We start from the raw sequence: 25645 nt of genomic DNA on the forward strand, positions 1-25645 counted from the left end.
GTGTGTGTGTGTGCGTGGTGCTTGCACACATGCGCCTGTGTATATGTGTGTGTGTGCGCACACAAAGATACAGCCCAACAAACCCATTCAAGGAGAGAAAGACGTATGCACCCAGCGACACAACAGTCGCGGCAGGGGCAAGCTGCAGTCGTCCACACTCTCTAGTCCAGTAAATACACTGTCCCTCTGGGCTGAAGCCATTTGTATGGCTGTAAAAAACAATAATATCGGACGTCGCCCTCTCTCATTCGTTCATGCTCATTCGATAATCATCAGCCTCCTCCATAGAATTGGGATTCGCCATGGCCTCCACAATATCTCCAGAGTAATCTTGTGTTGCTGTTGAAGCCAGAGGAAAAAGCCAAGATGGAAAAGATGGTAAAACCCAAGCCACAGAGATCTGATCTCGTATTAACACCCAGCCCTATCATTAAAATGCTAATATTTTTGCAGATGCGGAGAGGAGAAGTAGTCAAACATTTATCAGGGAGGCTGTGGGAGAAAGCATAATGGACTTTGAGGGTGCACCATTGTTCGGGGGTGTTTAACATACACTGCTGGAATGAAATAGGCTGCCTCTCATAAATAAATAGGCAGAGAGCCTATGCTAATTAGCTCTCTGGAGCGGCTTAGGTAACAAGGACTGGCAGACTGAAGTAATAGACGCATGCATGGCAAATGCTAATGCGAGGATGAGAGCGAGCGACCAGCGGTGCACTACAGAGGCCGTGGCGTTTACCTACACACAGAGAGAGAGAGAGAGAGAGGAAGAGAGCGAGAGATAATGTGAGAGAGGGAGAGAGAGAGTGAGAGAGAGAGAGGGGTGGGGGGTGGTGTTAGAAAAAAGGCCAGAGGAGAAAGCTGACCCGTGCGCACGTGCCACGATTGATTTGACGACCTTGCGGGTCCCCGCGGGGACGTTTCCTTCAACCCTCCCCTGGGCAACGCTGGGAGCTCCGGGGCGCCGGCGGGCGCTATTGACGGGCATATGGAAGCCGTCAACCTGTGATGAATGGACACTCGCTGAATCAAATGTTCTCGGATTAATCTGCTGAAGGCGTTGTCGTTACGGGGGTCTTGATGGGTGAATTAATAAGGTGATTTAACGAGTGGTTGTTATGGTGTTGTGGCGTGGAACTGACAAGATGACCCTGGGACTGCAGACCCCCCCCCCCCACACACACACACACATTTCCTTTGAGACTGTAGATGGAGATCTCTGTTGATAGGCTTGCATCGGGTGCTCAGGGCTACTATCGAGGCTGAGGGCACGCGAGCTTGACTCTAGAATCCATCGAGGGATCTTTTTAAAAGTGCTCTCCGGCTGCTCTCTGAGAAAATGTAAATGCCGGCAAAATGAACATACCCTCACACCATTACCACCCTGGACACCAGAGGACTAAGGAGGGAATTTTGGCTCTGGCACCATGACACACACACACACACACAGACGTCAACAATACACACCATCCATGCTCCATCTGGTCAAGTGGAGGGCATTGAAAATAACTGCCGCCCCCAGAGGTGTGGAGGGGTGGAGGCAGAGAGGGATGAGGTGGAGGTAACAGGGTGAGGAGATGGAGGTAGAGGGTGATGAGGTGGAGGTAACAGGGTGATGAGGTGGAGGTAACATGGTGAGGAGGTGGAGGTAACAGGGTGAGGAGGTGGAGGTAACAGGGTGAGGAGGTGGAGGTGGAGGGTGATGAGGTGGAGGTAGAGAGGGATGAGGTGGAGGTAACAGGGTGAGGAGGTGGAGGTAGAGGGTGATGAGGTGGAGGCAGAGAGGGATGAGGTGGAGGTAACAGGGTGAGGAGGTGGAGGTAGAGGGTGATGAGGTGGAGGTAGAGAGGGATGAGGTGGAGGTAACAGGGTGATGAGGTGGAGGTAACAGGGTGAGGAGGTGGAGGTAGAGGGTGAGGAGGTGGAGGTAGAGGGTGATGAGGTGGAGGTAGAGAGGGATGAGGTGGAGGTAACAGGGTGAGGAGGTGGAGGTAGAGGGTGATGAGGTGGAGGCAGAGAGGGATGAGGTGGAGGTAACAGGGTGAGGAGGTGGAGGTAACAGGGTGATGAGGTGGAGGTAGAGAGGGATGCGGTGGAGGTAACAGGGTGATGAGGTGGAGGTAACAGGGTGAGGAGGTGGAGGTAGAGGGTGATGAGGTGGAGGTAGAGAGGGATGAGGTGGAGGTAACAGGGTGAGGAGGTGGAGGTAGAGGGTGATGAGGTGGAGGCAGAGAGGGATGAGGTGGAGGTAACAGGGTGAGGAGATGGAGGTAGAGGGTGATGAGGTGGAGGTAACAGGGTGAGGAGATGGAGGTAGAGGGTGATGAGGTGGAGGTAACAGGGTGATGAGGTGGAGGTAACAGGGTGAGGAGGTGGAGGTAGAGGGTGATGAGGTGGAGGCAGAGAGGGATGAGGTGGAGGTAACAGGGTGAGGAGATGGAGGTAGAGGGTGATGAGGTGGAGGTAACAGGGTGATGAGGTGGAGGCAGAGAGGGATGAGGTGGAGATAACAGGGTGAGGAGATGGAGGTAGAGGGTGATGAGGTGGAGGTAACAGGGTGATGAGGTGGAGGTAACAGGGTGAGGAGGTGGAGGTAACAGGGTGAGGAGGTGGAGGTGGAGGGTGATGAGGTGGAGGTAGAGAGGGATGAGGTGGAGGCAGAGAGGGATGAGGTGGAGGTAACAGGGTGAGGAGGTGGAGGTAGAGGGTGATGAGGTGGAGGCAGAGAGGGATGAGGTGGAGGTAACAGGGTGAGGAGGTGGAGGTAGAGGGTGATGAGGTGGAGGTAGAGAGGGATGAGGTGGAGGTAACAGGGTGATGAGGTGGAGGTAACAGGGTGAGGAGGTGGAGGTAGAGGGTGAGGAGGTGGAGGTAGAGGGTGATGAGGTGGAGGTAGAGAGGGATGAGGTGGAGGTAACAGGGTGAGGAGGTGGAGGTAGAGGGTGATGAGGTGGAGGCAGAGAGGGATGAGGTGGAGGTAACAGGGTGAGGAGATGGAGGTAGAGGGTGATGAGGTGGAGGTAACAGGGTGAGGAGATGGAGGTAGAGGGTGATGAGGTGGAGGTAACAGGGTGATGAGGTGGAGGTAACAGGGTGAGGAGGTGGAGGTAGAGGGTGATGAGGTGGAGGCAGAGAGGGATGAGGTGGAGGTAACAGGGTGAGGAGATGGAGGTAGAGGGTGATGAGGTGGAGGTAACAGGGTGATGAGGTGGAGGTAACAGGGTGAGGAGGTGGAGGTAACAGGGTGAGGAGGTGGAGGTGGAGGGTGATGAGGTGGAGGTAGAGAGGGATGAGGTGGAGGTAACAGGGTGAGGAGGTGGAGGTAGAGGGTGATGAGGTGGAGGCAGAGAGGGATGAGGTGGAGGTAACAGGGTGAGGAGGTGGAGGTAGAGGGTGATGAGGTGGAGGTAGAGAGGGATGAGGTGGAGGTAACAGGGTGAGGAGGTGGAGGTAGAGGGTGAGGAGGTGGAGGTAGAGGGTGATGAGGTGGAGGTAGAGAGGGATGAGGTGGAGGTAACAGGGTGAGGAGGTGGAGGTAGAGGGTGATGAGGTGGAGGTAGAGAGGGATGAGGTGGAGGTAACAGGGTGAGGAGGTGGAGGTAGAGGGTGATGAGGTGGAGGTAGAGAGGGATGAGGTGGAGGTAACAGGGTGAGGAGGTGGAGGTAGAGGGTGATGAGGTGGAGGTAACAGGGTGAGGAGTTGGAGGTAGAGGGTGATGAGGTGGAGGTAGAGAGGGATGAGGTGGAGGTAACAGGGTGAGGAGGTGGAGGTAGAGGGTGATGAGGTGGAGGTAGAGAGGGATGAGGTGGAGGTAACAGGGTGAGGAGGTGGAGGTAGAGGGTGATGAGGTGGAGGTAACAGGGTGAGGAGGTGGAGGTAGAGGGTGATGAGGTGGAGGTAGAGAGGGATGAGGTGGAGGTAACAGGGTGAGGAGGTGGAGGTAACAGGGTGAGGAGGTGGAGGTAGAGGGTGATGAGGTGGAGGTAGAGAGGGATGAGGTGGAGGTAACAGGGTGAGGAGTTGGAGGTAGAGGGTGATGAGGTGGAGGTAGAGAGGGATGAGGTGGAGGTAACAGGGTGAGGAGGTAGAGGTAGAGGGTGATGAGGTGGAGCGTTTGATACAAGCGGTCGATGAGAACACGGATGGTGCCTCCATGCTGTTTGGGAACTAAAACACTCCACTGGACAGTCATGTGGCTCATGTTCACCCTCTCGCTCCATCAAACTACACACCGTCCAGGGCAATCTACAGCTCACGAGCCCCTGGCGCCGCTAGCATGTTCCTGGCGGGATGGTTTACAGCCTTCCGAGCGGAATCCGAATGGATCCCTGGCTGACACGGAGCGTGCTCCTGTCGAGCTGCATGCAGATTAGCAGTGAGATGCTAATTTCCCTTAATGTCACTTCCAGGGATGAAACAGCAGCTTCCGCAATCCCCCCCCCCTCCCTCCCCCCCCCCCCTCCCTCGAACATGCAAAGACAATAAACTACATTGGCATTCAGAAGCTGTCAACTCAGCTGGTATCATCAAAGCCATCTGACAGCTGATATATGAAGTGTGCCCCGCGCCCCACCCAGCCCGTTCCCCCCCACCCCCCCCCCCCCCCGCCTCCACATGCTCTCGCATGTGGCTTCTACCCAGGGGGCCTTTTCCATCTCTCCCACCGTCAGCCTTTAAATGTGTGTGCACTCTTCACTATCAATGGGGGAAAATATAGCTGTCAAGAGTCCCTTTTGTCCACTGCCCTGCACCGACCGACAGTGGGAGTCGTATGTCTTTACGGTCGGACTGAGAGTGGGGAAGGGGGTCACCAACCTCCGATCGCTCCGCATGCTGCCAGTGTGGTTCAGAAACGGGGCAGTCAAGCTTGGAGCGGTGGATTGGTGTGTGTGTGTGTCTGTGTGTGGGTGTGTGTGTGTGGGGGGCGGGGGGCGGGGTGCATCTGTCTAACTCGTGCTGTGATCTGATGGGCAGGATGGTGAATGGGTTGGGATGACTACCTTGTCGAAATGCATAGAGCTGAATACCCACTGACCTTTCAGATGATTTAAGGTTAATTCTGAACAATTTCAATTTACTGTTTGACAATGCGATCCTTTTAAAAGCCTTATAAATAGCTGACAAGAACAAAAAAACCCTGAGTGTTCTCATGTGAGGTCCTGGAATTTGTTAAAGGACTATCAAAAATGGACCGGGGTTGCTTTGAAGCGTAAAAGAATGTTATTGTGGAGAAAATATCCTCCAGAAGCCACTGAGGATCAAGTCGTCAACATGACCCTCTAATGTCACTTGGACAGGTCCACTATTAGGTCACTTGCTCGCGTCACCGTGCTTTTGAACAAGAATAATGTTCAAATCAATTTTGTGGGGCTTGTGAAAGCCCCTACTGTTTGGGCCTGAGGAGGCACTTACTCCAGATCCTCTGACCCCTTTCTCCTCTTTCACCAGGCGCTGTGTCGCTTCAAATGATAACAACTTTTCAAACTGTGGGGAAAACAACCTGGGCGCACTTCTCCAACCTAGATCCCCAAGCTCTTAAGCGCCGTTGCCCGGGAGACGAGTCGGCTGTCCAAGTCACTGCAAGCCAAGGAATGAGAGGGGTTGGTGTGTGTGTGTGTGTAAGGTGGGGTGGGGGGGTGGGGGGTGGGGGGGTGGGTGTGGTGGTCAGGAATCAACCTAAGTGCTACCCCCGATACAGATTTGTGTCGGCTTCTCTAATGGCCGAACGATTTATTGTTTCCATCCTCTGATTGGCTCAGGATAGAGCAGGAGTACAATGGGTTCGCCTGGCCCAGATCCCTGTTCAATAACAACACTGTTAGATAGATAACACTGTCTGTCATCCAAACAATGACATTTCGCCGCGAGCCCTGTTTATGCTTTTTCTAAATATTAATTTGCACTGCATGCAATTCCAATGCGCCTCGCTTGTTTCTTTTTCTTTCAGAATTTTTAGGGACATTGTATAGCAAACTTATTTTAAATGTTACTACCATTTTTCAAAAGGTTATCAACCGAGAGTATTATGATAGCAATTATTGTTCCACAGCAACATTGTCATGTTAAATTATCGACGGTAGGTGGCATCATGGAATGGTAAGGTCAATTAGATTGCTCTTACCAGAAAACAAATGTGGAGGGTACACTAATATTTACAGCAGTGAGAGATGGCATAACAAATACAATCCTTTCAAACTTTTCCAGTGGCACACTCGCGGGGTAATTCAATTACTATACCACCAAGGATCCAGGGAATCTGTCGCAGAATGGCTCGTTACAACTCGCTGCTTTGGGTAATGGTATTTCCTCTGCGCGGGGAAATGAAATATAATATCATTAAATAGAGATATGCAGAACTAAGTGTCAACACATCCGTCTTTGGACGTTAGCGCAGTCTGTTCTCGGCGTGCCACGTCGCTCGACGAGACACATCCAGCTCGTCATTGTCACACTGGAAGCTGGGCTACTGGGCCCCGTCCGCCCCTCTGAGACTCGTGCTTGTCAACATGCTCTAGATGGACCCAAGACAGGCAATTAGGAGATGGAGCCCAAACAAGGCTGGCCGGTCTTTTATCCCAAGGGTTTGTGGGTAAGACAGGAAGACTTGAACGAAACATCCCTTCCGCCACTTGACCTACCTTTGTTAAACACACGTGCGCAGTCATATTTCCTTCTTTGTTTAGCGTTGTTGTGTAGCACGTGTTCATTCACATACAGTACGCACGTCCCTGACGCAGATTCACCACACAGTACGCCCATCTCAGCTTTTGCATTCCTGATGAACAAGGCATCATGTTGCGTGTTTCTAAAGCCTCCACTTCATATCGATGACGCCGAAGTGTGCACTTCCGCGCACTCAAACCCGATCGCAAAAGCTTAGATATACTCGAGTCATTGTAAGAACCTGTGCCTATGCACATTTCAAGCTATTGAATCCCAGCGGGACAACAAACAAGTATGCACTTCATGCGCATTACAACACTTGGATAGGAGGGTATAACTTTAAATCAAGCAAAAGACAGAAAGTAAGTGAACGGAGAGAACATGCTAGAGTCTTAGCTTCATGGTAGTCATAGTAACAGTCTGTTCATTTAGCAGATGCTTCTATTCAAAGCGATAGGACAGAGGATTTGAACCTGCCACCTCTAGACATACAGGCACATACTCTCCCACTGAGCTATGCGCACAGCCTATATATATCTCTCTCCGAAACACATAACCCCCAATATATGTGTTAAGTGGGCTTTGAAGAGAGAACAATTATAGAGAAAGGAAGTGTGGGGGTTCCAACCAAAAATCCCCCCCAAAAACGATGCTCCCCAGGAACATTAATCGGTCTCCGTGAGCTTGCTCCGGCTGTGTTGATTTAGTGAGCGCTGGAGAAACAGGGATACAGATGGCCGGAGGTAGTATTTGGGCCTGGGGGTTTGGTGAATTAGAACGTCTGTAGTATCCTTTATCCTGGGTGACACCTCACATGTTTCACACACATTGCGCCACAATTTTCCACTTGTGGCACAGGGCCCATCTAATTCATTTACTTTGGGGGTGGACAGCCTGCTGCTAGATAAGCAGGAGGCTGGAGAATGGTCATTAAGTGCCTTTACATCTTGACCAGGCTCACAAACAAGCATTGACAATCGTCATTGCATTCTCATAAACTCTCGAACCAAAAATAAGCTTTAAGACCTCCCTACATAACATTTGAAATGAAAATGCTTGAATTAAAGACTGATAGATCTGCATTTTGAAATTGTAAATACAGAATCAGTGACTCGGTTAAGTATAGAAACAGTTGGGTATACGTGCATTTTTATCTAGATATTCAGCAAAGAACATACAAATGGGACCAAAGTAGTTGAATATAGATTAGAAAAAAAAATAAACAACTGAGGAAAGAGGAGTATAGACATGTGGTCACTGGTGACAGAAGCAGTATCTCCATGGATCCACCGCAGACACACAGAGGGCCTTGCTCCAATTGTCTAATGGGAGTGTGCACCTGAGCCCAGCGCTGCAGAGCCAGGCGGTGCGGGGGTTTGGTATGCTGAGACTCAGCCCCACAGACAGGCCCAGCCAGCAGCTGGCCAACAGCCCCAGCTGTTTCCTTTTACCAAACCTGATGGATTGATAAATAAACACCAAACAAAAACTGCCAAATGCGTCTCCTCCACTGCATGTGGCCAAACTGCGTGCCAAAACCTGCATTTGCTTTTGTTCATGACAGAGAGAGTCTCTACAGTACGGTAGGGTTCAGTGTGTATCCAAAATAGGTGATAACGTGACGCATTGTACGAAGAAAATAGCTTCTCTGTGTGTTGTTAATTATGACCAGGGCTGAAGGGAAGTTTTAATTTCTTTCTTAAAAACAAATGATTCAAAATGAAGTTTAGGATGAAATGAGTCAGAAATGTGGCTTCACACCATATACTGCATGTTACACAATAACTCATTTTGTTATCGAGGGATTACAATATGCCAGTTGTGAAGCAAACAGTTCAGGAAACTGTTGGGATCAAATACTGCAAGGAGCCATAGCTACAATCCATGTAACCGAGGCATTCCTGTGGCTGATTGGCCATCATGTTTGAAGTTCTCTGGACGTTTGCACTACTCCATGGGTGAAGGCGTTGGAATGTCATGCTTAAGAGCCTTCATGTCCCAATTTCATGGCCCTTGGACCATTTATATTTTCTGAGCTTGAAACACTGTCACATGCCCACCTTGTCCACCATTGTACTTTTCAAATGGCCACAATCAGGCACGGCTAGTGGCCATGCTACCGCCACATGTAACCTGCCTCTAATTGGATTTCCAGCACATAGCATGTGGTTAGGCCTCATTGTTATAATTATATAGGCTACTGTGGACAATCTTTAATGAAACAATTTGAATCTGGTAGAGGTTTTGAAACTCAGTGATGTGCTCCAGCCAACTACAGTGGCTTTTTGACACCGCTCTGGATTAATAACCAGTCTAAATGGTACAAGTCAAAGGTAATTGCTTGAAAGAGTGTTGTTAGCGGTCATTTTGTTGGTCAGAAAGGCATGACTTGACCAGAGTTTCACTTGAGCACACAGACAAATTCAATGACAAGGGTTTCGTCTGCATGTAAATAGAACGATGAAAAGGAACTTTTTTTCTCCCCTTCTGCCTTCTTCCTGACACTCTTTTAAATGTGACACACTTCTGCAGGCAGTCTATTGTACATTCAACTTGCAAGTCACGCACATTTTGCTAAACACCGCTCAGAGAGGTAATGTAATCGGGGGAAGCCATATTCTTGTCTCACAGAATATCCAATATTTTGGAAATGGGATTCAGCGTATTCTCATCAAACCCCTGGCGTGAAATATGAGAAATATTTATAGCTTTAGTATTTGCCAGAATAATATGCTAGCCAGGTGAATTAATCACATTGGCAGGGAGTGACAAACCAGTGCAGTGTGACATAAATAAAATGGGAATGAAAGGATGGAGAGAAAAAATGCTTATAATCGTCTTTTAGATTGAGCTCTTTTGGCCTGTTTCAAAAGAAAGGGCAAGTCTGGGGATGATACAAGCTGATGCTGCCGGCATTCAAAATTCTCCAGCACTCAAAAAACAGCATTTGTAGGATTATCCAATGCAAAAGGCAGGTGAGTGAATGGTTTATAGCTGTTATGGGAATTTGAAACTGAGATGTGGAGAAATAGTTACTGACAAAGACTATTATAAATGTACAAAATATTGTACATTTAATTTGAATGGACAGTAATACTACAATACACAACATGGGCTATTTGAAAGTTTGATACGGTTTTGCCTTTTGCCTTGCGAAATAGACTCTTACCCTACCCCTAAGCCCTCAATGTTTTGTTGGTAGTAAGGTATATATATATACCTTAACACAATTGTATATACACAGGAACTGATATGCAGCTACACTTCATTACGGTTCAACGGTAAGTTCTTATACAAGAGAATCTCCCCCTTGGTATGGGGAGATTGAGCTTTCCAGAGGTGAGTAGATAAGTTAGCATCTTATTTTGGTAAAAAAAAATCTTTCAACTGCCCAGTTACAAAATCTGCTTACCCCTTATACGCCTCCCCCATACTGTGCCTCCTTACACTTATAACTTTTGCCTTATATAATGACCTATACTGCTAACACTTGATACAATTTACGAGGACGTAGCAATCCATATTTCACTTTAGGTATTGCTATGTTGTTATATGACTGTTCATGTAGCCCAAATGTAACAGATTATATATTATTGCCACATACTGCATTTTGAAGATAGTCATCTATTATCTTACAGCTAGACCTTAGGATGTTGACTCTTAGGGTCACAGTTGGAAAGACCTGTGATGGAAACAAACCAGTTAAGTCTGAATTAGTGACCCGTTCACCAAAGGTCAACAACAGCCTTGCCTCCCGTATTCAACTGCTTTGTCGGAGGGGCTGATTGATAGCAAGCTCATATCATCCCGAGCTATTGAGGCGGCCAAAAAAGGGGCAATTGGATTGGGCTGGATTATGACTGACATTGTGATAGCACTTCCTTTAGAAGTCGTCCTTCCATAGTTGTGGCCGGAGCATTAACGAAGGATCGTTTCTGATATCGCGCTTGGAAATACAAAAGGGGGCAAGTCCGTCACACACAAGGGGTCAGGGGAATCAACTGAATCCCACAGGCTGGCTGGGGCCTCGGTGGGGGTCCATTTCTCAAACGAGATAAAGTGCTGTTGTGTCCGAGTTTACATCTGCCCGGTTTCTCCTTTTGGGGGTAGATTCCATTCAGCCTCCCCCCCCCCCCAACCACACACACACACTTCCCCCCATCCCTGTTTCCTTATCTCTGATGCACAGCCAACTGTATAGCCCAACACCGCCTCAGTACGACAAGTGTAAGATAAACTTGACAGATCAACTTTTTCGATAGTCACCAAGCCTTTAAACAAGCGGGGCCTTTAATCTGATAATCCTCCAATGAAAGATTAGGTGTGGGAAGTATTATTGTGTTGTCAGTCTTCCTTACAGGGTCACATGGGCTTTGGTTTCCAGGTTAGACATCCTTCTCCAAATCCCAGACAAAGTGTCTCATCCTGGCAGGCGAACAGCTACAGTTCAGCTATGGTTAATCAGCAGGCCACACTTAACTGATTGCCGCTAAGAAACTTAATTATTGGTAGAATAACAAATATCGTTGCATTATGTCAAAAGCCAACTAAAAAGGCATTAGTTCCACCTCAAATTGATGGTTTTAATCAAGTTTATGATTGTTATGTTTTTTTTTCTTCTTCCTGTTCTGTCAGTTTACATTTACATTTAGTCATTTAGCAGACGCTCTTATCCAGAGCGACTTACAGTAAGTACAGGGACATTCTCCCGAGGCAAGTAGGGTGAAGTGCCTTGCCCAAGGACACAACGTCAGTTGGCATGACCGGGAATCGAACTGGCAACCTTCGGATTACTAGTCCGACTATCTCACCGCTCAGCCGCCTGACTCCCGCAATTGGCAACATTAGTGTTAACTCATTAGTGTGTTATTGTGATTATTGTTCTAAACTGCCCATACGATTTTAAACAACATTTATCCCGAAACCTCCAAGCTGTAATCAACCATCCAGACAATTAGTGCCTATGGTCTGACTGTTATCACTTGAGGAGGGCCACGGAGTTGAGGAGTAATTCAAACATTCTTCTAACTTCCAATTTTTTTTCTTCTCCCGAAGTTGTAATTATGGTCTATTAAAATGCAAATGATGTCAATGGCAGAGGAGTGCTAATCACTCACGGTCTGCTTATGGGCAGTGTGGCCCCGCGTTAGAGAAGCCAGCGCAGACAAGCCTAGGAGGAGCACGTGGATCCGCTATCTGGAAGGGATTTGTTGAATTAAGATCCTTATTTGATGAAAAGCTTGAATCTCCAGGGGACAATTAATCAAAAAAAAATGTATGACGACATCATTAAGATACAGAGGTTTTGCGCCGGAAATAGCCGTTTTCTTTCTGGTTCTGGACTGAAACCGTACCGCCGTGTTGGCGCGAGAAGAAAACAGCAAATCAAGCACACAGCCTCTGTGCATGTGCAGTCCAATATGTCGTCCCGAAGCAACCGCTTGAAGGGTGCATTTATTAATGTGCCGCCCTGGCTAGACTATGTGTAAACACCACGGGCTCCACATGAATGCAAAGGCTGCATACATCAATGCATGCGTGACGCGAGCTCAGGGCAGTCACGTCCCCTCACAACGTCGACTGGTATCCCCACAGAACTACGTTCCCTTTAACATGTGAGCGATGTAACCATGCACTGTATGTGCGTGGGTTGCATTGCTCCTGTTTTACTATGCATTACATCAAGCCTAGGGGGGATTAAGGCTTATCTATGGTACAGTTAACCATATGCTTTGACACAACAAGGCCGTGTTCCTGTTATCAAAAGGGTCGGCCGGTGACAAGAGTGTTGCTGTTAATAACCGGTGTGAACAGTGCACACAATATGCACGGGGTTCAGGCAAATGTGGACGTGTTTTCTGTCGATTTGCAGGTGGCTCGTAACAAAGGACCTAAATTGTATGATAATGACTGTTTGTCAGTGTAATCACGGTGATCACCATGACAGATATTCCTCCTGCTAATACAATGCAAATTCAACTTGAAATCGCTTGAGGACAGGAAAACGGCTGATCCTCCATCAGGGCAGGATAGCATCGCACACGCACGCCCGGACGGTATGGAAAATGGACGCTCTGCACCGCACATTCAGAGAGCACCGGCCAGCTGTCGTTGTAAAGTGCTTTTCTAATCACGGGCGAGAGGATTTGCGAGAATATAAATAGCACTTTCATTAGATCGATATCGCCGGCTCGCCCTTCCCTCCGTGGGCCAACATTAAGAGCACTAGCCTGGTAATAATGGGAGACTGGTTGGACACACTACACAGCATTCTGTTTGATCACAGGGGGGGAGAGGAGGGGGAGGTATCCCCCAGGGTCCAGTCTCCGGCCCACTGATGAATTCATCCTCCTGATTGGCCCTCTGGGACACCGGCCGAGAGAGAGAGAGAGAGAGAGAGAGAGAGAGAGAGAGAGAGAGAGAGAGAGAGAGAGAGAGAGAGGGCCATTGATTTGTCATTAGAGAGATCATTGCATTGGAAATTGAATTTATTTGGATCTTAAAAACATGACAGAGATGTGTGCCTTGCGACCCACAGGCCTTTCGATTTGAGAGGATACTGTGTGCCTTATGGAATGCCTGCGGCCTTACCACAACATGTTCATATGTCGGACTTCATGCATAGTATCCAATGTATAAGTATGTAGGTGAGTAGTATGTGTACTTGAGTCTTCCTAACCACTTCACATGATATACCAACAGACTATTTCATGCGAGGTTGTCTGATGTATACTGTCATGAGAAAGCAATTTCCATACATCAGCTCTGAAACTAAATGATGCTAGAATTCATTGCAAGACATGATCTTATCCTCCAATTTGAACTGGGACACATTCTATTTTTAATCGCCCCTAAGAAGTTTCTCGCTGTGTTACTCCTACGCTGAACTCGCGCCTCTAGAAACGGTGACATTATCATAATAGGCCAAATTAACACTCCATCCTTCACCTGAAGCCATTACAGTTCAGAACAGAGGAAGGGGTCGTTTCTGGTACCACACATATGCAAAGCTTTTACAGTGGCTGTAAATCTTATCAAGGTGAGGTAAAGTGTTTACCCCGCTAATTTATTTCAGCAAAAACCAGACCGCTGACCCATAAAATGAGCTAAGATAATAGTGACCTTAACATGGTCTTCTGCACAGGGAGGTAATTGCCAAGGCTCCAGATCAATCAATATTGACTTTCTTATTTTCCCCCATCCCCCTCACTATTTCTTTAGCTGAATGTGTAAAATTGGCTTCAGACGGATATTCTTAATAGGTTAACCTTTATCTATCTAACACGTTCACTTATCTGTACAAGTATGGATTTTGCCAGTCAAGCTGTTTTACAGGATAGTCAGTCTTAAAAGTCCAAAGGAGGCGGTGAGTACTAACATTCAAGTATTTTATAGACTATTCGTGTAGTTTCTCCCTTCGGGATGCCTAGAGTGTATGCTGTTGTGCACACTTCATTAAAAAAGAGGCACCTCAACTACTGATAAGAGTGTGACCAATCGCACTGCAACAAACGTCTGAATCCATAGCATCAGTCGAGTTATTTACAGCTTGTCAATACATTGTTGAGAGAGAAACACACCTTTGCTTGCACAATCACAGAGAGCTTGAAGGCCATTTCATTTTCCCTCAAATTTCCAAGGTACTGTAGGGCACAGACTTAGCAGACATTTTCATCTTGACTTGATGAATCTTACAATCTTCCTTTCCTTGCCACGCTGAAGTAATTTATTTTCTATATCTCCAAGCTATATTTTCCAGTTAATATTTCTTCTTTTTTTTCTCACAACCTGACAAAAGATGCCACAAGGGATGATAAGATTTCTGAAACCTTTGCACTCCAACACCATAGCATGCCCCATGGCTCCAGATATTTTATGGAGAAAAAGGATTTCACTTTTCATAGAATAACTGAAACATTTAATGAAATCAATGTTTTCCTCAAGAAAATAAGTCACGTTAACATTAGATTACTATTAAAAATATATGTATGGACACATAATGTTCATAAATACACATACAGTTTTATTTGTTTAAAGAAGATGCATAATGAGTTATACCAATAATAACTTTAAATTACGTATTTACATCCTGGTCCCAGAAACCCATATAATGTCAGGCTATGGTGTTTACTCTATAACCTGTGTGCAGTCCATGTCATAGGCCCTGACCCAGTCTGGTTTTCAAACAGTTCCTCTATACACTATGTACCTCTATACACTATTAGTATACAGTATGAAGTGTCTGCATTTTTGCATTCAGAGTGATAGATATATCAGAGTGCATTTCATATGTAAATTCAGCCTTTAAAACCCTTCCTAAAATTCCTGAGCTCAACTTTGTTTTTTATACTTCAGCAATTGGACAAATCACACTTGCCTCAAGTGACGGTTAGCAATCGTCTCCCTTCCATTCAACTCTAACTTAATTGAAGTGTGATATGATTTCTTGGGGAGACATTGTTGGGCTAATGTAAATTTGAAGAGGGAGGAGAGCCAACCGCTGGCTTTGCTTTGATGAGGTGTTAATATCTAATACCAAAAGCAGATAAGGCCTTTATTATCCCCGGTGTTCTCGGAAAAGTAGATGGCTTATCACACAGGGAAGAGAAGGGGGGGGAAGCGTGTGAAGTCATATAACTGACTCTGGCTTTGCTGTACGTCCTGCGGCTGTGTGTGAAGGTCGACTTCATTTTCAGATTTCAATGTTGAGGGTTTGATGAAACGCGCCAATGGTGGAGCCGCTTAACGGACACCCGCGCAGCGCAGGGAACTTTACTTGGATTGTCTTTCTCGGACCCATCCATCCATCATCTTCCGCTTGTCCGGGGGTCGGGTCGCGGGGGCAGCAACCTAAGCAGGGAGGCCCAGACTTTCCTCTCCCCGGCCACTTCCACCAGCTCTTCCTGGGGGACCCCGAGGCGTTCCCAGGCCAGCCGAGAGACATAGTCCCTCCAGCGTGTCCTGGGTCTTCCCCAGGGCCTCTTCCCAGTGGGACGTGCCCAGAAAACCTCACCAGGGAGGCGTCCAGGAGGCATCCTTATCAGATGCCCGAGCCACCTCAACTGGCAACTGATCCGAATCCGGATCCGAATCCGAGTCTTTCTCGGACTATTTTGTTTATTTCTTACACCTATGTCAATTAAATGAAACTAATTACGCCAGGCATGTATTAACTTCTGAATGCTAAATATGTTAACCTTACCGTGTTTTGCTATTGAGTACAATATGAGTATTAAAGGGACATTTCCAGGATATGTGCTGAGAGAGAAGACTGCCTGTCCTTAATCTGTGTATGGAGATCCAACGCACGTCCACAGCTGACACAAGCACACTGACACACACACACACACACACTCCTAAAACATCAAACCTAAACAGTCAACCAGTACACCTAACACGGACAAACTTCAAACCTCCTTCCCCTCCCCAGACCCACTGAAAAGCACATAGTAAGCACACTTGTGATCCACTGCCAGTCGATGTTTGAAGACATCAAGGAATGAGCTTGTGGTTCTATAGATGTTGAACCGACACAGACAGAGTGCATCGATATGCCGATGTTGCCCCTAAACAAGTCCGAAAACACCTCCGGCACCATCTCTCCCCGTCCCTTCGATTACCACTCTGCTCACTGTACATTCGGCATCATTTTGATGTTTAAATTCTTCCCAAGCAAAAGTCATTACACGTGCAAATGTTTAATTAATCAACGACTGCAGCGTCATCTCAATGAGTCAGTAGGTGAATGTGGGCCAAACCAACATTGTTGCACTCTTAACTTTGTTGTCATGGAGTCGGCGGGGGAGATGAATACTTTAAACAAAACAAAATGCCAGTTGCGTTGGTTCAGAGTTCAGGTGCTCGGCTGAGTGTTTGGCTGCATTGCATTTGGTGCAGTCCTGCGCTGGACAATAAGGAAGCTGATATGACAATCCTGCATACTCTATGTTTGGTGCCTTCGCCATGCTAAGGCCTGCTAATTAGAAGTGCATTCAACGATTTTCCCGATGTCAGGTGTTTTCCTTCGTCCTGTTTTTCTCGAACAAAGGAACAGTGTAATTAGGGACACGGCCACAGATGTTACTGAAGACTAAACTATGTTACTGCTCAGTGGCATTGTGCCTCCATGCACAAAGCCACAATTCAGTGTGCTTGGGAAAAGTATGTTTGCTTGAGCTCTCTTTCCAAAATGACTTTTTGGGGGATTTATGATTCCAGCGGTAGGCCACTGTAGTATACAGTATTTCATTACTTCCATAAAAGAACATGTGACCTATGCTGAACTGCAATCACACATTCATTAACGTTTTCCTTTTGTCATATTGTCTTTGCCAATAGTTGCTGTTGATAGATTTATCAACAGTGTAAATCATCTTGAACAAGAGTCATTATAATATAAAACTGTGTTATCCAGTTTACAGCTCATGGTAAAATGACCCCTGAAAAACAATCCTTGCAATGAGATAAACAAACAAAAAGATAACATTTCAATTGTATCCTGTTTTCAGAAAAAGTTTGTTGGTGAAAGATAATTAACTATTTTGTGTTTATGTTTGGCGTGTGTAATGGAAAAATCTAGTTTTAGCCAACACTGAGGGATGGGACATTGGCAGAGAAAAGGGAATCCTATTATCAGGCTAAAGTAGGCCTCGAAATATATAATTATCACAGATGATTCAACTTATATGGTAATTACAGTATTAGACTAAGCGGGAACATGGCAGCAAGTGACCTACAAAACATATTCTGCTAGCTGAACAAAGATAAGTCAAGTCAAGTCAAGATTTGTCAAGAGCAAAATGCAGTGTGCTCCTAATCCATCAAACCAATCAGCAGAAAGGCTGTTTGCCGGGCTTCAGAGAAGAAGTCCCAACACGTCTCCATCTGCAACCTCCCCCTTCCAACCCTCTCTGGCGTAATCCCAATGTTCGCTGGAGTTGCAGATATCGCTTATCAGTCATTTGGAGTTCTGAGCGCAAACATTTAATTTCCGGAGGCCTGGCTCGCTATCCAGAGGAATAATCGAGTGAAAAAACAAAGTGACACAAGTAAAGTGCAAATTCAAAGTTTATTTCCAATGATGGCCTATCGTGATTTATTTGTATTAAATGTGAAACATGAGTTACTTTTTTGGGCAGCAAACTCAAATCGACATCACTTGGGATCCATTTGTATAAAAAAAAAAAAAACATCACACACCAATGAGATCTCTTAAAATGTGGTCTTTATAATCCCTCCCTGTAGATGCTAATCAAAGTCAAAATGTAATCCTGTCTTGATAAGGTGTTCATACAGCTGCCTTATTCTTGCATGGGGGGGTGTTCACTCTGGTGAGGAGAAGCAAGCATGATTACTTGTACTGATTGCACTGATTACGTTTGACGTCTTAAACTTCCAAACTTTTTGTGATTTAGCTAAAGTTGACATCCCAGGTATTAAAAATGGTTGATAATACACAAGGGCAAGCGCTAGTTGGGTTCCCTGAGGTCATCTCTCCGACAAAAACTATACATTTTTGGTGACTTTTCATTCTGAGGTATGCGTATGACATAGTCTCAACTACGGAAATGTGGTTTCCTGTGCCACTTACATGTATCACCAGTGCCGACATCACGGTCCACCATCACAGTTTCCACAGTAGACAGGACATGACTTAACATCTACAGTGTCGTGCTTCCTTCTTCCAAGAGTTTGGATATCTGACAGTGATCATGTATCAAGCTTCTGTATCACACCCGCAAAGCAGAAGTGTGCCTGCCTCCTGATTAGACATCTGTTTGTGTACAAGTGAGGCAGCTCTCTCTCTCTCTCTTTCTCTCTCTCTCTCAAACGGCCTGTCAACGTTTAATGAAACAATCATCAGCCGTGAGAGGGGGAGTTTAGCATTGGTTGACCTTCTCCTCATACAGTGAGCAGAATCCTCAATGACAAAGGTGTACGCCCCCTATAGTCCCCCCCAGTAGACACAATGCCGTGCCACTCGGTTTGATAAGAATGAGTCTGAGTTCCAGTACGATCAACCAGTATAGAGTGCTTGTTCTGGCACCAGGAAGTAGACATTTGGACAAGTTGTGGACTTCACACAGATGCTGCAAACTGACCTGCCTTAAGGTCATGTCAGTGTTACTGCGATACAAGTCCTCGCCCCACTCTCAGAACGCGTCTCGGCCAGTCGAGGTTCCATCCCGTCTGTCGCCCGAATAGATCTCTGACAACCCCTAGCAACAACAGGAGAGCCTTAGCTCTCGCCAAGCATTGGGCGGATACATGGATCCTCTTCTTACAAAGCAACCCGTTTTTATACAGTATTTCACCCTCCATATTCCATTCAGCGTATTGCTTGGAAAATGAGACAACAGGGACCGGGAGAACCATTCTTCACAGTAACATATGCCATGTCAAGAGAGAATTTAGCATTTCTATGTGCTGCATCAATCAACAGCAGAGACGACCTAGTGTTTTACAAGTAGATGAGGAACATTATTCTGCATACTCCCAGGCCATTGATTTGCTTCAATAGAAATACATACACATGTTCCATGTGTTCCATGTGTAACACTACTCAAGAAACAGATTGAGAGAACCATGAAAAGCCACACAAACGCATTTAGTTATCTATGGCATATTGTCAACAATCTGTTTAAGGCACAACGATTGTTAGAATCACTTGGAGGGGACTGCTGCAGGGACTGAAACAGGATCATCCTTTTTTGAAAACCACACAACAAAATCCACAGGAATGACTGTTAACTCGAACCATGCCCGCCAGAGACTGACACTGCCTGGTGGAAAACATTAAGGCGTATTTTTTGCCAATTTCACATTGAATAGAGGGTTTATCCATGCATGGAAAATTTGTAATCCAGTGTCTGTCTTGGTGTCACCGTGTCTGAGCTTTGAGGGGCAGGAGTGGTGGCAGGAAAGGGGGATAAAGAGAGAAAATGACCACATTTTATCATAATGCTCCTTTCATGTGGAGCAAAAAAAAATGATCCCATTTGTTGCAATATGTCAATAACAGTGTGTGAGACTCGTGGAATTATTTTAGCCGTGAAATGGATTTGTTTCAGAGGGGTCATCCATCAAAAGCGGATTGTGGAGCAAGTCGGTTAACATTCAGATGCGGACAGATTTGAGAGTGAAATTGATCAAAACAAGGCTGTGCGGCTCTTGTGTGTGTTTGTGTATGCGTGCGTGTGTAAATGTGTGTGTGTGTGTGTTAGTGCAAGTGTGTGCGTATATGTATGGGAATAAGGGGGTTGACAGAATCAACAAGCACCCTAATGTTGATGCCTTTCATGAAATACAAATTCAGGGGCTGATTATGTTGTGCTTTGCCTGTAATGCTGAGTAAATAGAGGAGGCCGGATGTGAAGCCTGGCAAAGGCCTCCATTAGATCACCAAAGTGCATGATGGCATGAAATGAGTCGGAACAGAAATACTTACTTTAGATTATAGAGTCATAAAGATAAGCGCCAGGCAGCTGGGAGATGCATCTTATTGAAAAAGGGATGAATGTCAACGTGCAGATCTATGGTTTCAAATAAACGGTCTGGCAATAAATTGCCTTTGATTTGGAGGTATGTAGACAAGTAGTGAATATTTCACTTCATTCAGTGCAATTCTAAAGTCAGCAAACTTTAGTTAAACTACACAATTACATGATTGTGTGTGTTTGTGTGGTGTACGTGTGTGTGTGTGTGAAGTTATTAATAGTGACTGAAATCCACGGCCAAGTTTGAACCAAAATGTGAGTTCAACCACAGCTCACTCTTTCCTCAGCATACGGCATGATGTAAATGTAACACTGCACAAGTCTTTTTTTACAGTCCAAACGACCGTGGGTTATGAAGCTTTAAAGAGGGAGTCTGAATAATGATCACATGACAATCTGTTGGCTTTGTCCTGCTGTACAGTCCTGGAGAAATGAGTTGATGCCTCTAGACTCAGGGCTGCGCTGCCATTCTGCTGGCGGTTGTTATCGGTTTGATTTGCTTCAAAGGATGGCGACTGTCATCATGGATTGCAATGATATCACACAGTATCCTAACATCCCCTGTGGCTATTCAGCAGTCAGGCTTATCAATCCGCACAACTCACCCCCGCACACATCCACGGTGCTTGAATCACATGCCAGCCACTGAACGTGGCCATCTTTTCAAGGAACCAGTTCCTATTAACCATGTCACCCCCCAAAACACACACACACAGACAAGACAAACACACACACACAGCATTTGTTAACTGTGCAGGGCTTACCTTGAGGTTGAAGGTGTGAAAGTCATGGAACATTCTCTCTCCTGGGACCTGTGACAGTGAAGAGGATGAAACGTCAGTCATGATTAGGCAGCGGCACAATTACAGAGCAGCACTCTTGACAGTGATTGATCCAGTGAGGAGCTTCTTTAATGAAGACAGGGCCTCAAGGGCTTGGAGGAGTGAGCTGGGAACAGTAAGCAGAGGGACACACCACACCAGGTGTCTAGGCTGGGAACCAATAGCATGGTTTTGCCATGTTAGACAATGTGGAGAGGCAGCCTTGATAAACGAAGGTAATTGGATTTTGAGAAGACATTTTCAATTTCAAATCGTGGTTACAAGGGAAGTGGATTTAATTATTAATTATTATTAATTTTTTTTGCAAAGGAAACGTATTATTTAACCAAACCGACAATGTACTTTTTGGATATTTCTGAAGAGCATTTCTAAATGATGCCTCTGCAACAAAATATGATGCAACTTCAAACATCCATTTCTTCAGTTCACCCAGACCAAACCAACACTTGCAGGAGCTTCTGAATTCCAGGCAGCTTGAGAGTGTTTCAGTGAGACTCTCATCTCCATTCCCCAAAACAAACTGAAGTCAAAGGCTGCCAAAACATGAAGGCATCACTTTGAATGCCAAGCACAACTTCCGCCAGCTCATTGGTTAAACATGACATATATAGAGAGAAAGGTAGTCACTGCTTTCTCTCGCTAGCTAGTTTGGGAGAGACCCCTGTAACCCTGAGATCCGCTTGTTTTTAAGACAAAACAGATAGCAAAAATGGTGACATTGGAGGTGAGAACATTTATAAATGTTAAAAATGCGATTAAATGTGCATCCCTATTTATGAGCAACATAAGATTGGACCACGTGCTTTCGGTTCCTGTTTGTGTCGTGAGTTGAGCCGTTGCCGTCAAACAGAAAGGGTCCTAGATCTACATCCGACCTGTGGTCTCCCCCAACAATATAGAGCTGAATAAAACAAACCATAGCTTGTCACCATGTGTGAAGGATTGGGGGGAGAGGGGGGCAGCTTTGAGATCTAGGAGAATGTATTTAGTATGTGTCACAGGGTAGAACACTGAGCCCAGTGATGAGAGGGAGCGTGTGTTTGTTTTTGTTTATAAAATAATTCATTTTGGCCAAAGTCATCACTTTTGTACGGTGTAATGTTTACAGAAAATCATTTTACATACTTCTTTGGAGTTTGGTGGTAGTGAAATAAAGTAATGTTGTACATTTTGACTACTTAACTATAGATTTTGTCTGACTATGGCATTATATAGTTTCCCAGTATGCTAATTATTCGCTGTAAACAAGGAAATTAATAAAAAAAAAAATACTATTAAGAAGCTATAACTACCAATTATTTTTCTAACAACAAACACTCAAGGCCCCAGCAAATATTTTTACATTTCACAATGTGTGACGTGAGACCTATTAAGTGTCAACAGTTTGGGGTATTTCCAAGCAGAGACGATCCCTGGATCTCCGAAGCCAGCTGCCTCGTGCAGGTGCAACAGTCGACTTTGTGTTGCGCTGTGCCAGAATATACACTGTCCCGCTCCAGTTAACAGCACTGCCCTCCAACCACTATCTCTGTCCCCAGCCCCGCATCAAGATTACGGGGCCTAAGGTAATGGAGGTGGGAAAGTCAGCCATCATGGGGCACAGCACACAACATCTTCACACCTGCCAGATGTCTCCGTCAGCTTGCGCTGTGTGGGAGACGCTCCAGAGAGAAGCACAATTTATTCATTTATGTTAGGATTTTTTTTGTGATTTTCATTTTCACAAATGTAAAGCCTGTTCTTATCGCTCTCTACTTTTCCCTCCATGTGAACGCCACACTAGGACACATCAGCAGGAGACGCCTGAGCAAAGAACCTCGTATTTTTAAACAGTGCTTGTTTAAAAACCAAGGCGTATTTGAATATAATTTTAATCTTAGAAAGATACAGAAGGTGAATAGGCATCCACCTTCTACGAACAGTGATCGTATGCTGACGCATGCTGATTGGTCGACATCGGCTCAAAATATATAGGTCTCACATTTGAATCTGAAAAGGTTTATTCACCTTGATTGCTTTCATGGACAACCCATCAGCTAGATGCTGAGTTTATCTTTACCATTCCCATCTTGTGGTCCAATTGCTGACTTTCCCAGTAGTATACTGTGGATTAAATGGGATTTCCTATTTGCTTGTGTTAATCCCAATTAGTAGGTCAGATGTTGCCTTATCACCTGTTCATTTATTCTGTAGTATTATTTGTTCATATGTTCATATGTTGTGTGTTCTGATGACAGGCACAGGTCTATGATGTTGTATCCGCCTGATTAAATAACACACCTGTTGCCTGTATGTTATCTCTCGTCCTATTGTAAATCCTGCCCTCTGACCTTCGTACCTCTTTGCTAGTACCTCTGTGTGTCTATACAGGTTATGTTTTATGATGAGGTGTTTGTTGAACTCTCTCTCCAATCTACAGATTGCTTCATTAAAATGAAAGCCCAGAACCCAACTGAACAATCACGCCGCTCCTGAAGAGACAGGCAGGACTTTTCATCGGTTTAGCCTGTAGTTGTTACACCATCTGTCTCTTCAGTCTGCATGTGCAGGAGATCGTGAGTCATCTGGTGAAAAACAAAATGAAGTTATTAGGCAGTGAAGGATGCCAGATCCACTTAAAGCTATGATTACATGTCATGGGGAGAATACGAATATTTTCCCATAATCTCCCATTACATGGGCTATGTGTAGTGTGGGTGTGTGGGTGTGAGTGTGTAAGCACTAATATATTGTTTGTGCATATGGTGACTACCCTTTCAAATTTAAACTGCATTGATGTGTTGACTTGTGTTTAATGCAGACACATACTGTAAATATTCGCAGTATTGTGGTCAGAGTTTATGGAGGTATTCCAGACACCATTACAGCCCAAGGTACCATGCATCAGATGTTAAAGTTCTCTTGCAAAAGAACAGAACTCAATCTAGTGAAAGAAACAGCTGTATTGGGGAAATTGCTTTAGGTTGCCGAGGGAGCTAGGATTTCAGACCCATTGCGCTGTACTAACTCAATCATCACTCATTGTTGTAACACCAAAGCCATCATTATTTAATATGTCTACAGGGACTCTATACAGCATCCATTTTTGGATCTGGTGTTGAATCACACAGACAAAAAACAAACGGTGTTCTTGATTATGTATCAGTAATAGTATATCCTATGGTATGTTCTCCCAATAAGGATGGGAAGGATGATGATGGTCATGGTGTTGATAATAATGGTCACGATGATGGAAGAGATGGATATTGCAATATGTAAATGATTAATTCACGAGACTGTTGGCTATTTGCTGTATATTGTTATGATGATAAACAATGTACATAACATTGTTAATGACAAACATTAATACATATATTGCTGGTGCTACAGTACCTGTATTGCTGTTTTTGCCAGTATTCCTAGTTAACTTTTTTTTTTCTACTATGTGGCTGTTGCCTTGCCTTGTCACAAGAATGTAATTGCCCAGAATGACCACTGGTATACTGTGTATGACAAATATATTTGACATCAAAATAAAGCAAAAAATAAAACTGTTAAATTATATTTACAATGGGTTAAAATTGTGTAAGTACATGCAGTTCTTGGCAAACAGCAATGAAAAACATGAAAACTGTGGTGTTTCCTTTCCGGCACGCAATCACATGTATATCTACGGGTCTGGTGCTGACAGTGACAAATAGCCTGCCTCTCTTATTGATAGTCGCTATTAAAAACGTTGATTGCACTTAATAAGGCGCCTTCATGGTCAACAAAGAAAAGATGGATTTAAAAGCTAAAAGCATAGTCTGGTTGTATTCAGTTCACTGCAGGCTTACAAAGCAGACCCATTCAGCCTCTACAAGAGACGTCCCCCCCCCCCCCCTATTTCCGTCACTCTGTGCCTCTCTCTCCCGCTTTCCTCCTCTCTCTCACTGTCTCTCTCCCCGCCCTCCCTCTCGCCTTCTCTCTTGTATGAGAGCATCTAAATAGGGTGAGAAGGTAATGATTTGGTTTTAACTGTGAAGGGATCCATTGAAGCCTCAGCAGACGAGAAAAGGGAACATTTGGCCGGTGGACTTTCTTGCCTCAGCACTCAAGGTGCACGTGTAAATACTCTGCCTCCACCTGAAAAAGCCCCCGAGAGGGTCACACGGGGGAGGTGAGGGGGGAGTGTGTGTGTGTGTGTGTGTGTGTGTGGGGGGGGGGGGGTTGATGTGGCTTGTGGGCAGCCCGACCATTCATCACTGAAATGAGACTTCAATTACAACAATACGCAAACAAATTAAGAAAATTAAGAAAATCACAGTTTCTGTAATGACAATAATAAACGGTAAGTGTATGAATGAAATGAATTAAAGTGCAGTAAAGAGTCTAGGGCTCAGAGCTTGTGTGCTTTTATGCCTCGTAATGGCATTCGTCAAATATCATTATTTCCAATGAATATATTACAACCTTGCCAGAAGTGTCATGAGTATCCAGACTTTATAATTATCATCACTGCGTATGTGCATTTTGTTCAGTTTATCTGAGGGGTGAGTCGTTTTAAAGGGCGATGGCAGAATATAACCACAGTAATTTCCCGTTGTTAATTGAAAATGTCTGTCACCCTACAACAGGATGGAAACCAAAGGCAGCTCTCTGCAAAGCCATTATCAGCCTATCAT

At 45.3% G+C, this 25645-nt stretch overlaps 1 protein-coding gene across 29 annotated transcripts in view; it reads right to left on the reverse strand.

Annotated features, from left to right (window-relative positions):
- Nucleotides 1-25645, reverse strand: part of LOC134009783 (receptor-type tyrosine-protein phosphatase delta-like) — a 209177-nt gene that overhangs the window by 158946 nt on the left and 24586 nt on the right. For all 29 annotated transcript variants that reach the window (XM_062449460.1, XM_062449458.1, XM_062449453.1 and 26 more), the window contains exon 4: nt 20925-20972. The gene's annotated coding sequence lies outside the window, so the exon portion shown is untranslated. The remainder of the gene's footprint in view (nt 1-20924; nt 20973-25645) is intronic.

The sequence above is a fragment of the Osmerus eperlanus genome, chromosome 23 (genome assembly GCF_963692335.1).
Source record: "Osmerus eperlanus chromosome 23, fOsmEpe2.1, whole genome shotgun sequence".
In the NCBI taxonomy this organism is placed as follows: Eukaryota; Metazoa; Chordata; class Actinopteri; order Osmeriformes; family Osmeridae; genus Osmerus; species Osmerus eperlanus.